The following is a 14,947-nucleotide window of genomic DNA, read 5'->3' as shown; positions in this document are numbered from 1 at the left end:
ATGTTCTCTCTCGACTTCTGGCCGAGCCGATAGGGGAAGAGCACGGTTCTTAGTCCCCTGTCGAGCCGAAGTGGTATTTGAGTGATGTCTTCTGATAGGACATGACGTGCTGGTCCACGTGGCCGAGCCGAAGTGATATCTGGGCTGCGTCAATATCTGATAGGACATGACGTGCTGGTTCACGTGGCCGATCCACGTGGCCGATAGGGTCCTTCCGGTACACAAGCCCCCAGCCTTGAGGAGTGCAAGGACGTAAAGGGTAAAAACGACTTTACAGTTGTGACGGTTGGGGTGGAATGTGGAATTGTAATCGTCGGGCATTAATCGTGGGGCATTAATGTGAGAACGTGGAGGTTTATAACCGTTGGGTATTAATCGTGGGGCATTAATGTGGGAACGTGAAGGGTTATAACCGTTGGGTTGGTAACGGTAAAGTAATGATGAGAGGGTTTTGAAAAGTTGGAGCCTGTGAGTCGTTGGATCATGTTGATCTGACGGTCCCTAGAGGAGCATCAGTTACTATCCGTTTTTTGAAGACACTATAAATAGGGGTGGTGGGGACCAAATCCTAGTGTTTACTTGGTTGTAGTGTGCAAGGGCTCCGAGACGACGCAAAGATCAACTTTGAGTGCGAGTTACCGACCGAGGCCGACATCCGATTTAAGGTATGTTTCGATGGCTGATTTAAATATAGATGTAGAGGATAGGGTTTCCAAGGCGGGTTCCACTAGAAGTAGTAGAGCTATTTCTGTCGAGGTGGGTTCACGTGAGCCTTCTCACCGAGAAGCTTCGGATTCGGCAACACAGAGATTGGCTAGTATAGAAATTATCGAGGGGTTTGAGCAGTCGTCGAGTGCGGAGGAAGCTTCTTCCCTCGAGATGGTTGAGGGCTGACCGAATACTCGCCGAGCCGGTCCGGCTTCGCGTCAATTCAGCCCTATAGAAGTTCCTAGTTATAGATGGGTACATGGGGAGGTGGGCAGTGTATTTTCTCGGTATACTGATAAGAATTCGATTGCTTTGCTATTCGACGCGGAGAACTTTGTTACTCTTCCCGAGAATGAGGTTCCATCTGGTTTCTTCTTCGACCCATGCCGGAACGACGGATCGTGGGAATCGAATTTTGTGTTTCTTGGCCGAGGACGGTGTAAATACAATTTCTTTTTTGTGTATGATTACTTGTTTCGTGATTTGGGGGTGACTCTTCCCTTTGATAAGTTCTTTATGGGTGTGCTCCGTTTTCTCAATGTTGCGCCGACCTAGTTGCATTCGAACAGCTGGGCCGCGATGCAAGGGTTTCGGCAATTGTGTCTGACACTTGGTATCGAGCCGACTCCCCATCTGTTCTTGTATTTTTACTCATCTCGGCCTACAAAGAAGGCAAAATGGCTGTCGTTGGTTCGGGCGGAGCATTGTTTACTTCAGCCGTTCATGACCTCCTATAAAGGATTCAAAGTGGGGTTCTTTAAGGTGATGATTCGGCTAGAAAACGGTAACAAGTACTTTTTCGATGATGCAGGAAATGCCTTGTTTCCTTTATATTGGACTCGGGCGCCGAGAAAATATGATGTGGTGTCGAAGTCCAAGATGTCCGCTGAGGAGAAAGCTGATTTGGAAGTGTTGGAAAAGTTGTCACGGCCCTTGCCGTGTCGAGATCTCGTTCGTCTTATGAAATCAGCCCATCCTGTTGATGATTTAATTGGTATAGTGTCTGTCCTTTACTTGAATTCCTGCGTTGCCATTGATTTTGACTAGTGTTTGTGCAGGTATTATGGCGAACTACAAAGACGACTTGGATATTCAGGCTCTGATCCAAGGCCGAGTTGCCAAGCAATCGACTCCACATGGAGAGAGCCGGGCTCCGTCCCGTGAGCCGGTTCGGCCTCAACAGCAGCTGAAGGAGAAGAGCAACCAGGATGCTCAGAGGGCAAAAGTGAACAAGAGAAGGGCTGAGGCCGAGGCTGAGGCGCGCCGGCAAAAGCAACAGAGGCTACCTGCGCTTGTAGCCCCTCAAGGGCTTGTGGGTCCCGGCTTCCTAGCCCCTAATGTTAGTGCCCAAGACTACCTGAGTCAAGATTTGACTTCGGAGATGGGGCAATCCATACTGGGGCAGATGACTTCGTCCCATAAGTGGACTTTTTTCTGCGAGTTGCAGGCTCGGGCTTTGGCTTTGGCTCAAAGCATTATGATGCAGCCGAATGCCGAGACCGATGGGCTGCGCCGACAGCTGGCTGAGTCAGAAAAGTCCGTGCAAGAAACCTTGACGGCTCTATCTGAGGCACAAGGGCATGTTAAGAAATGTGAGGCGGAGCTGGACCGTCGGAGCCGTCAGAATGATGACCTGACCTTGAAGGTTCAACGATTAGAGCATCTTCTAAAGGCCGAGGCTGAGAAGTCGGTTGTGCTGCTGAAGGAGCTAGAAGCCGAGAGGAAGGACTTCGGCGCATACCGGGAGAGGGCTAGGAGCAAGGTACTCTCTCAACATGAGACCGGTTTCGCCCAGGCGGCTCGGCAAGCCCGACATTTTGGAAGTTTACCTGTAGACTTTCAATTTGATATGACCATGGACTTCTATCGGGGGAAATATGTCAATCTGACTGAAATCCCGCCGAATGAACAGCCGGACACTGAAGTTCCTGTTCGTCATGAGGCCGAACCAAGTGGCAACGGCCATGTGCAGGAGGAAGTAGCCGAGCAGGAGCCTTCAATCCAAGGGGAGCCCGAGGCACAGGCTTAGGGTTATTATGTTTCTTTTTTATGATTTTGTATGCTGGGGCCGATAGTGCCCTGTTAATCTCTTGTAATTCCGGGCCGTTAGAGCCCTTATGTCTTGTTAATGCAATTTACTGCTTTTATCAGTGTTTCTAAGCAAACATCGATATAACAAATTTGCCGAACGTAGTTTAATTTTTATTTAACGCGTGGAAGACTTGAAATAGTCATACCCTTAACCGCGAGGACTTCTCGGGAGGGAATGCTTGTAGAAGTCACATCCTTGGCCGAGAGACGTCTCGGGAGAGAAGACTTGTGATTTGAAGTCACATCCTTGGCCGAGAGACGTCTCGGGAGGGAAGACTTGTTATTTGAAGTCACATCCTTAGCCAAGAGACATCTCGGGAGGGAAGACTTGTAATTTGAAACGAAAGCCACATCCTTGGCAGAGAGACATCTCGGGAGGGAAGACTTGTAATGAAAGCCACGTCCTTAGCCGAGAGACATCTCGGGAGGGAAGACTTGTAGTTTGAAACGAAAGCCACATCCTTGGCCGAGAGACGTCTCGGGAGGGAAGACTTGTAATGAAAGCCACGTCCTTGGCCGAGAGACATCTCGGGAGGGAAGACTTGTAGTTTGAAACGAAAGTCACATCCTTGGCCGAGAGACGTCTCGGGAGGGAAGACTTTAAATTTTGCGTAAATATAAAGCAAGACATAAATATCTGAATTGTATTGTTATTGATGATTAGATGCTCGTTAAAAACCTTGTCGGCCAAAAACCTCTTTTCACAATTTTTTAAGAGGAAAAAAGACCAGTTCAAGGAAAAGAGTGCACCATAAGACATTTACATGAGTGAAAATCTAACTGTAATAGGTCTTGAGATGGGTGGAGTTCCATGTCCGAGGAATGACATTGCCAGACAATTCTTCCAACTTGTACGCGCCATTTTGGAGGGCGTGTTGAAAGCGGTAGGGGCCGTCCCAACTTGCCGCCAACTTTCCTTCGGTCAGGTTGCGTCGTGCCGAACCGGATACCCTCCAAACGAGATCACCTTCTTGGAAATTTCGTGGTTTTAATTTGGAGTTAAACCGTCGAGACATTCTCTGTTTGCACGCTTCGGCTATGATTTGGGATCTATCTCGAACTTCATCAATAACATCCAGTTCGGCCCGAATTGCGCCATCGTTGGACTCTTCATGAAAATGTGTGCATCGAAACGAGGGTTCGCCCACTTCGACTGGTATCATGGCATATGTTCCGTATGCCAACCGGAACAGAGTTTCTCTTGTGCTTGATTGGGGCGTGCACCTGTATGCCCAGAGAACTTCGGGAAGTTCTTCAACCCAGGATCCTTTGGCCGAGCCGAGGAGCTTTTTCAATTCAGAGAGGATCACCTTGTTGGCTGCTTCGGCCTGACCATTAGACTGGGGGTGTTCGACAGATGTGAATCTGTGCCGGATGCCAAGGTTCTCCAAGAAGGTATTGAATTTTTTATCCGTGAAATGAAGCCCATTGTCAGAAATGATTGCGTATGGATGCCGAACCGAGTGATGATGTTCTTCCATACAAATTTTTGGACATTGGCGGCCGTAATGGTGGCAAGCGGCTCGGCTTCGATCCACTTGGTAAAATAATCAACGGCTACTACTAGGAACTTGCACTGACCCTTGGCGAGTGGGAAAGGGCCGAGAATGTCAATGCCCCATAAGGCAATCGATTTTAAGGGTCGGCCAATAGTAGCCGACCTTCAATACCTTGGCAGCTAACGTCCTTCCTCCCGAGTGGGATCCACAGATTCCTTCGTGAACTTCTCGCATGACATAGTCGGCTTGCTGCTGGTCAAGGCATTTCAATAAGGGTGTGGAGAACCCTCGCCGATACAACTCTCCTGTCACCACGGAATAACGTGCCACTTGGGTTCGGATCTTTTTAGCGTCGATTGGCTCAGCCGGCTCTGAGCCGTTAACAATGAAATTCATGATGCCAGTCATTCAAGAGTTTGAAAGTTCTTCGATCGGCATGAATTCTTGTGGGATGTTGGATGTGGGTAATTCCAAGTGGATGGTCGTTCGGAGCTGTCCTGGTTTTCGACTACTTGTCAGTCGAGCTAGCTGGTCGGCTTTTTCGTTGTTGCAACGCGGTGTGTGTCAGACTTGTACGTCATGAAATTTACCACTCATCCCTTTGAATAGGTGGTAATATTTCAACAGGTTGGCGTCCTTGACTTGAAAGTTATCATTGACCTTTTCGGCCACGACTTTGGAGTCGATCCAGCACATGATTCTTGTTGCCCCCATCTCGGCAGCTAGCCTCATGCCAGCAAGCAAGGCTTCATATTCCGCTTGATTGTTGGACGTTTTAAAGCCGAAGCGTAGTGATGGTTCGAGGGTAATACCAGATGGGCTTTCCAGAATTATGCCGGCACCACTACCTTGTTGATTGGAAGATCCGTCAACGTGCATGGTCCAAGCATTGTCTTCAAAGTAGCCAAGTGCTGATAGTTCATTGATGAATTCGGCTAGGCTTTGTGCTTTAATGGCTCCTCTAGGTTCGAAATGAATGTCGAATTCGGACAGCTCGATGGACCATGCCATCATTCGGCCAGCCAGTTCTGGCTTGCGTAACACTTTGGCGATCGGACAATCGGTTCGGACCACCACTGTGTGACTTTGGAAGTATTGTCGAAGTCGCCTTGCTGCGTATATTAGTCCCAACACTACCTTCTCTAACAGTTGGTATCGGAGTTCGGCATCTTGGAGCACTCGACTGACGAAGTATACAGGTTGTTGTTGGCCGTCATTTTCTTGTATCATGCTGGCGCTGATGGCTTCACTAGAAACTGCCAAATATAAAACTACCTCTCGGCCTGGGGTTGGCTTGGTCATTACCGGCGGGGTGGCGAGCCGTTCTTTGAAGAGTTGGAAAGATGCTTCACACTCATTTGTCCATTGGAAGTGGTTGGCCTTTTTAAGAAGACCGAGAATCGGCTTCGAGGTTTCGGCCATACATGGTATGAAACGAGATAACGCTGTTAGGCGGCCGGCTAACTTTTGGACCTCCTTCAGGGTTGATGGGCTTCTCATACTAATGATGGCTTGACATTTGTCTGGGTTAGCTTCGATGCCTCGGCATGACAACATAAAGCCCAGGAATTTACCACCCGATACGCCGAACACACATTTATCAGGATTGAGTCTCATCTGGTGCTTTCGGAGTGCATGGAAAATTTCAGCCAGGTCGGCCACATGAGACAGCGTGTCGACGAATTTGACTACCATGTCATCGACATAGACTTCTATATTTCTCCCAATCTGACCGGCGAAGATCTTGTCCATAAGCCGTTGGTATGTTGCCCCGACATTCTTTAGGCCGAAAGGCATGACTTGATAACAGTAATTGGCTGATTCTATGACGAATGTCGTTTTGTCTTCATCTCGAGGGTGCATACAGATTTGGTTATAACCCGAGTACGCATCAAGAAAAGTCAAGAACTTATGGCCGGCCGTGCCATCAACCAATCAGTCTATGTTCGACAAGGGGTAGGCATCCTTGGGGCATGCCTTGTTCAAATCTGTATAATCAGTGCACATTTTCCACTTGCCGTTTGACTTTTTGACCATGACGACGTTGGCCAACCATGTTGTGTATTGGATTTCTCTGATGAAACCGGCTTCTAGGAGTTTGGACGTCTCGACTTCGACTGCCTTTTTTCTTTCTTCCCCCATTTTTCTTTTTTGTTGGGCAACCGGCTTTGCCTGTCGGCAAACTGAGAGTTTATGGCACAAAAAATTGGGATCGATACCTAGCATGTCGGCTGGCTGCCATGCAAAAAGATCTTTATTTTTTCTAATGATCTGCCCGATTTCTTGTTTTGCCAATTCGGACAGGTTTGAGCCCAAGTAGGTTATGTGTAGGTCGGTCGGTCCGATAACGATCAGTTGTCGGTCTTCAATTAGCTTGACTCTCTCATCCTGTTCCATGCGAGGGTCAAAGTCCACTATCGTTTCAGGGTTTTGTGTTATTGTGTGAACGCGTTTGATTCCACGCGGCTCAGCCGTTTCAAGACGAGGCAGCCGAAGGCTGGCGAAATAGCACTCCCTGGCCGCTTTCTGATCGACATGGACTGTAATGATCCGGCCTGACTCAGAAGGGAATTTCATGGCTAAGTGTGGAGTTGAGACGATTTCACCTAACTTGTTAAGGGAAGGCCTGTCGAGAAGGATGTTATACGACGTGTTGGCGTGCACAACTACGTACTTGACCGGAATGTCTCGAGCTTCGGCTCCATCGAAGCAGAAACGGGTGGATAACTTGATGTACCCTTTCGTCTGTACGCGTTCACCAGAAAATATGACCAGGGGTTCATTATACGGGGTTAATTCGGCCTCTGGGATGCCGAGCTGTTTGAATGTGTTCCAATATAGTATACCAGTCGAACTGCCCTGGTCGACCAACGTTTTTCGAGCTATGCAGTTGTGAATTTTGACATTGATGACCATTGGATCGTCTTGGTCTGGATCAATGCCTTTGAAGTCTGCTTCGGTGAACGTGATGGTCGGCATCCTGCGTTGAGTACGTTCCACCGCGTGTACAGCTCGGATGGCTCGCAGGTGCCCTTTTTGTGCCGATGAGGAAGCGCCTCCGCCGGCGAACCCGCCGGCAATGGTGTTGATGACTCTTCGGGGCTGAGTCGTCGGCTCGTCTTCCTTTCGGCCTCTCGACCGACTTCGTTCCCTATAGGGGCGCCTATCAGGTCTGTCTTGATCGGATTGATCTCGACGATGCCGACGATCATCATGTCGGGGGGAGCGAGGTCGATCAACAAAACGTTGAAGCTGTCCTTGTTTGATTAAGTCCTCAATTTTGTCTCTAAGGGCCGCACACTCTTCAGTTGAGTGACCCCGGTTACGATGGTATTTACAAGACTTGCTTGTATCGGCTCGTGGGGGGGTCGAGGCTCGTTTCGGCACTGCCAAGACCTCCGAGGCAAGTGCTTGGTCTAATACAGCTGATCTACTAGTGTTCAAAGGAGTATAATGAGTGTACCTTGGTCCCTGAATGGTTTTGTCCTTCGGGACGAGATCCTTAGGACGACTACGGTAAGAGCTCTCGACAGGCTTCTCGGTCTTGGCCACCACCTCGGCCCTGGCCTGATTGCGAAATTCCGCAAGTTCCTCCATCTGCATGTACTTATCGGCGCGCCGACGCAAATCGTCCATATCGGTTGGTGGTTTTTTGCAGATACTGTTGGCAAATGGTCCCGGTTTCAAGGCGGTGGTCAAATGATGGAGGGCGACAACTGGATTGAGATCTCAGATTTCAAGGGCCGCTTTGTTAAATCGGCTCATGAAGGTCCGAAGGGATTCCCTCTTCTCTTGCCTTATGCTCACCAGCGTGAGGGAAGTCAGATGGTGGGGTCGGCTGGTGGCAAACTGGATGGTGAAGTGGGATGCCAGGGTGTTGAAAGAGTCGATCGAGTTGGCCAGGAAACGAGTGAACCAGCTCAATGCCCTTCCTTTCAAAGATGTTGGGAAGATACGACATAGGGCGGCGTCGTCGGTGGTACTGAGGGTGACTTGGGTGAGGAAAATATCGACGTGCTCATCGGGGTCAGTGGTCCCATCATACTTATCTATCAGAAGGGACTTCCAATGGTCTAGAAGGGAGGATTGCATTATGTTGGGGGTGAAAGGGTGTCAGTGTGCTCCGGTAGGTGGGGCGACAGTGGAAGTGTGGGGAAGAGAGGTATGTCCGAGCAAGTGGAACAAACCTTGGGTATGAGTCGGCTCGGAAGGTTTCCATGTGGGATATCTTTGTTTTGGTTTTTCAAGGTAGCATTCTCTTCCCTCAGGGCGGCCATCTCACGAGCATCTTTCTCTCGTTGTTGCTTCATGGCGGCCATTTCCTCCTTTAGTTGTCGTACCATCTCGGCCATGTTGGTCTCGTCAATCGTCTCGGCGGTATCTGCTTCGGATTGGTGTTCATCTTCGGATCGGTGGTCTCTCGCGTGATTTCTCCTTGTCTTTGCCATGATATCTCTTCGAAATAGTACTCAGACTGACTTCTTCAAAAGCTGTCGGTTCGGCCCCACGGTGGGCGCCAAAATGTACCTGTCTGAGGGCACAATCGTAGTCTTGTGAGGTGTAGGAGGGCCGAACGAAAGCTTCAGGTGGATTCTTCAGAGGGGGGAGGTACCTGCAAAAGGCACTCCGACGCTCAAGTTAGGACAAGCACGATTTTCTAGGATAATAAATGAACAGTGACATACCTCGTTACGTGTGACCTATTTATAATACCTGACATGGGCCTGAGCATGGTGGGCCTTTAGCGACGCTTACCAAATTAGGTAATACGATGCTAATCGGCGGGTTATGCCTTAATTATACTTTGTCCTTGGTTAATCATAATCGTCATTCTAATTATTCAATGTTGACTTTTGGCCGAGCCGATACAAAATGGCCGAAACGTTCTCTTTCGGCTTCTGGCCGAGCCGATAGGGGAAGAGCACGGTTCTTAGTCCCCTGTCGAGCCGAAGTGGTATTTGAGCGATGTCTTCTGATAGGACATGACGTGCTGGTCCACGTGACAGGTCCACGTGGCCGAGCCGAAGTGATATCCGGGCTGCGTCAATATCTGATAGGACATGACGTGCTGGTCCACGTGGCCGATCCACGTGGCCGATAGTGTCCTTCCGGTACAATCTTGATTCGTAAGCAATGTAAGACTTTTGGATTGGATACAGTTAGATAGGTAGTTAGTCAATTAGTTAAGTTTTCAATTTGAAGCGTAAGGTGTGTGCTTGTTAATAAGGACATTGGGAATGGATTTCTCGTGCGAGTTTCTAGTGAGTGCGATACATGATCCATCAGAATGGGGAAGCAATTTTGTTGGTGGTGTTTGGTTCAAGGAAGTTTGAGGGAGAGTGAGAACCGAGAGAATGAGTTATTTTCCATTTCAAAATTGAGAAAATTTTGAAATGTATTTAAAAGTGAATAAGGCATGATTAGAAGGTTAACTCATGTTCCATTTTCTCAAATATATATCTGTGTTCTAGAAGTTTTTACAAATGAAATAAGTTTCTTTGTGACCTAAAATTAGTTTATAGGTAAGCTAAAAAACACATTTCGAATAAATTAATATGAGAGGGTTTTTATAAATTAGCTTATGTAATAAGCTTTTAATTTTTCTTCTTTTATAAGTATTTTTGGAAAAGTTTATCCCAAAATACATATTTTTCCTTGGTATATTAATGGAGGAGGGCATGAATGCCAAAAATTGAAAAGAACCCTAACACCACGGATCAAAACGGCAACGGCTTGTGACGAGGGAACTGACAAAGCACCACTTCAAGGATACCAAAACAAGGAAAATATTTTCCGGCCCCAAATTATTTTTTAAAAAATATAAAAAACTTGGATATGATTTTGTCCAATTTAGAACATATATATTGTTTTGATATGTGAAATTTGAATATTGTGTTTTTAGTTTTAAAATTTTAAAAAATATATTAGTTTAATCTCTTAAATTTAATATTTGTATTTTTAATCTTTAAAATAATATATATATATATATATATATATATATATTTATTGTTTTAGTCCATCTTAATTTGTATTAATGATACATTAGTGATTAATATAATATTTTTAAAATTATAGAGATTAAAATAATAAATTTTTATATTTTAAAGATTAAAAATATAATTTTAAATTTGAAAGATTAAAAAAGATTTACTATAAATTTAACAGACTTAAAAATATAATTAAATCTAAAAAATGGAATGAAATAAATTAAAACATAATGAAAAATCCCAATACTTTTGTGTTGTAGGTTTTTTAACTGAGTGAAGTTGTTGATGAAGTTTTATCTTTTTATTTTGTTAGGGCTTTAATCTATTGGGTCAGAGGTTGTTTTGAGCCAAGATTACATCATTGGTATTCAGATTAATAACACATCTCCTCAAAACATTGTGTCCACTATATGTTGTGTTTGATGATTAGAAGAGGTAAGAGATTTAATGATTTTTATGGTTTCTTTAGCCTTAGAAGACATCATGGTATCACATGCTGATGCATTCAAGAGCATCTTTATATCTGGCTTGATTTTGTAATAGAATATATTCAACTGGGCAATGTCTTCAAAGCCATGATTGGAGCACCTTCTTAGAAGAGACTTGAAACACTCCCATGTTTTAGAAAAGGGCTCATCAAACCCTTGATGGAAGGTAGCTATCTTTCATATAGGATTGATGTACCTAGAATATAGGAAGAACTTGTTCACAAATTTTTTCTCCACATTTCTCCAACTAGTGAGGCTTTGATTTGAATAAGATTGCAACCATGTCTTCGACTTACCGGTAAGAGAAAACAAAAATAAACAGAGATAAATTGTTTTCTCATCACCCTCAAGAATCCCCATGGTACCACACAAATCATGAAAGTTTGATAGATGTGCATATGGATTCTCATGGTTCATCCCTACAAACTAATGTGCACTAACTAAGTTGAGGAAGGTGAGTTTCATTTCCATTTCCTATGAGGTTGTTGGAGCTATTATGCTAGAAAAATGTTAGGGACTTTGTTGTTGAGCATAATCCCCTAAGGTTCTTCTTTGATTTCATTGGTTGGCATGATTTCCTTTATTTCCTCCTTGATTAGCCATGTTTGGTTCAAAATTCAATTGGATTGAGGAAGAATCAATGAATATGTCTTTTTATCATTTTGTTCAAGAATATATTTTTTTAGGTGTGATGTCGTTCCAGAGAAAGGTGCCTAAACACCTTGTTCCTTCAACAAAACTCTCATCTTGATGTACCAAAGGTTGAAATTGTTCTTCCTTGTAAAATTTAATTGATCCAACCATTATATTTAATGATATTACTGGTTAGATAAAATATATAAAATTGTATACAATTCTAAAGTTATTTTGTAGTTCTTCAAATCACTTTATTTTAACGTATAAAATGATATTCAAAATACATGTAAATGTTGTAACATCCCAAATTTTATTCAATGAAAAGAAATATTTTTTTTATGTATTTATTATGTGAATAAGTATTTTATTTATGTATTTTACTATTTACGTATACGTATTTTTACTATTTATATATACGTATTTTACTATTTATGTATATGTATTTTACTATTTACGTATACGTATGTATGAATAGTATTTCACTATGCAATTGCACAGTGAAGGGCGGCTGCACGAGGGACGCGGTTCAAATTTTATAATAAATTTGAATATAATAATGAATAGTGCATAGTAATTTATAATATTATTTTAATAAATAGTGCATAGTGCATAGTAATTTATAATATTATTTTAATGAATAGTGCATAGTGCATAGTAACTTCAAAAATTCTATAAATAGGGACTTAAGGTTTTGAAAATTTAGAATTCTAGAGAGAAGGAAATTCTGGAGAAATAGAGAGAGAAAGTAAGAGAGAGAGAAGGAGAAAGAAAAGGAGGTTCTGCTCTAGTGTCTTGTTTAAGGAGAAAGAGGAAGAGATTCTGCCCTAATTCCGATTCCTTTTAAGGAAAGATAGAGAGGAGGAGATTCTGCCCAAATTTCTGTAAACCCAGGTAAGGGGGGAGTGGGAAACCTCGCTTGGGGGTGTGAGAATAATTGTTAAATAGTTTGTTTGTTGGATTGGCTCCCGATCCCTTGCCTGTTGTTTATTTCTTTGAATATGTATTATTGATGTGTTTTGTTTTATATCTTATTTATTTACATATTAGAATCTGTTATTTGAATGGAAGGCTAAGCCTCCTAAGTATTTATAAATTTGTAATCTATTATTTAAATGGAAGGCTGAGCCTCCTTATTATCTTATATTACCTTTTAAGCTTCCTACTTTACTTAAAAGATCTTAATATATTATTATTGAAAAATATGATACCTAAACAACCTCTGGACTGTTGGATTGTTGGACTGTTGGATTGTTGGACTGTTGGACTGTTGGACTGTTTGGACTGTTGGACTGTTTGGACTGTTGGACTATTGGACTATTAAATTGGATTATTGAAATAATTCTTAATTATGAAATATGAATATGATATGTGTAACATGCTAAAGGTTGAGTCTGTGAATGTATGACATGCATCATATGCACATACTACTCCAGGTGTGCCGCTGAGGCCGCATACCAGTGATGCTAACAAGGTGTATGATCACCAGTGATAGGTGTGCCTTCGGGACACCAGTGATGTAACATGCTAACGAGGTGTATGAACACCAGTGATAGGTGTACCTTTGGGTCACCAGTGATAAATTCTGAAACTTCCGTATGGCGCCACATGCATACAATAGTGAGTCAAGTCAAGAAAATCATTATACATAAGCATATATGTGAGATTGATTATATATGTGAATTATATTGCGTGTGTGTGTGCTATTTAACTTTTATTTCTATATCTGCAACTGAGTGAGAAGTCAAGAAAATCATTATACATAAGCATATATGTGAGATTGATTATATATGTGAATTATATTGCGTGTGTGTGTGCTATTTAACTTTTATTTCTATATCTGCAACTGAGTGAGAAGTTTCTCACTCCCTTGTCATTTTTGTGTATATTTAAATTATGATGCAGATAATTAGCATGAGGCTGAGGATGTTGGTGGTGAAGCTTAGGCTTCTGTTTGGGTTTCGCTCTGATAGGATGTGACATCGGGATTAGCTAGACTTATTGTTAAATTATTATTATTTTTCTTTTGTAATTTTTATGTTATTTATGTTGAAAGTGTGTATTTTTGTCATATTATAATTTTACTAAAAGATTATAAGTTAATTCCTAACTAGGAGGCTCTGCCACCTTTACTGGGATTAATTTATAATCTTTGTTTTATAATAACTTCTTGAGTTTAATATTTATGTGTATGAATTATGAATGTGCATCTTCTACCTTATGATACTTATTGTTTTATATCATTCTATGAAAATCTTTTATAAATATAGTTTATGTTTATTAATGATGTTGGGGTAGAGGGTGTCACAAATGTCCATTGTTAGATAAAATATTTTACAAAATCTAAATCATTTGAAATTTGATATGCATGATCGTGAGTGTAATATCATCAAATACAATAATTGAATACGTTAAATTTGCATTCTATAAAAAAAATTATTAAACTTGTCGTTACACTAATTTGGTACTAATATATATATATAGAGAGAGAGATAAAGTTGTGACAATATTACTATGAAAAAAATCATAAGTATACACTTAAATCAATCAACATTCAAATGGTCGATATACAACTTTGTCTGAATATTTTAAAAGTTAAATTTAATACATAAGTATTTTAAATATAATATTATTAATATCTTAGTTTGTGCAATGTAAGGCTAAATGTTTATTATATATAACTAAACTTTAAAATAAATTATGCATATAAAGAAGTGATATGTTTGAATATAATTTATGTTTAAAATTTGAATACATAAATATTTTAAATAGGATAAGGATTAGTTGATACCATGTGTTAGTCTAAAAATTAACTTAAATTAAATCTTATACTTTTAATAACTTTTGTAGAATGCAAATTTAACTCATCTAATCATTGAATTATGTAATATTATATTTAATATCATATATATTAAATTTCACATAATTTTAAATTTAATTAGTAATTCATCACATTACTTTATTTTAACATATAATTATATGATATTTAAAATAAGTATAAATATTTATTGTTGGATATAACATATCTGAAAAAGTTCAAATCATATAAAATTTGATATATGTGATGACAAGTATAATATCATATAACTCAACATTTTGGACCATTTAAATTTACATTATATAAAAAGTTATTGAAAGTATAAGATTTGGTGTAAATTTTTATATTAACTTATATAAATAAAATATTAAAATAAAGTTTTTAGAATTGGTGTATATTATTATGTTATATAAATAAAATTTGCCATTTAAGTACTTGATTAAATGTTTCAGAATAAATTAAAAATAACAAGAGAATCTTTTAATTTAAGTAATCAGTTGAATATAATTAATCCATATAAAAACAAAAACAAAAAATCTTACAGTTTTGGTATTTAGAATCAATACAAAATTTGATTAAAAAAAATAATAAAAAAAACAATCGGTACAAAATTAACCATATTGTAATAATATTTAATTAGTAACCATTTAAAGATATTAATATGTTAAAACGTCAAAAAGAGAAATTTATAAATCTCCAGTTTGGAGCTTATTTTTATTTAAT

The 14,947-nt window shown here is 41.2% G+C and overlaps 1 long non-coding RNA gene across 1 annotated transcript; it reads left to right on the top strand.

The window, feature by feature from the left end:
- Positions 1–11,965: 11,965 nt before the first annotated feature.
- LOC145955482 (uncharacterized) lies at positions 11,966–13,586 on the top strand. Its single transcript, XR_014432100.1, has 2 exons — positions 11,966–12,300; positions 13,312–13,586. It is a non-coding gene; the product is annotated as an uncharacterized LOC145955482 (long non-coding RNA).
- Positions 13,587–14,947: the final 1,361 nt, after the last annotated feature.

Source organism: Cajanus cajan, chromosome 3 (assembly GCF_000230855.2).
Source record: "Cajanus cajan strain Asha chromosome 3, NIPB_CcT2T_4, whole genome shotgun sequence".
NCBI classification, from domain to species: domain Eukaryota; kingdom Viridiplantae; phylum Streptophyta; class Magnoliopsida; order Fabales; family Fabaceae; genus Cajanus; species Cajanus cajan.
Note: the sequence above shows the minus strand (reverse complement) of the source record. Positions and strands in the feature narration are given on the sequence as shown.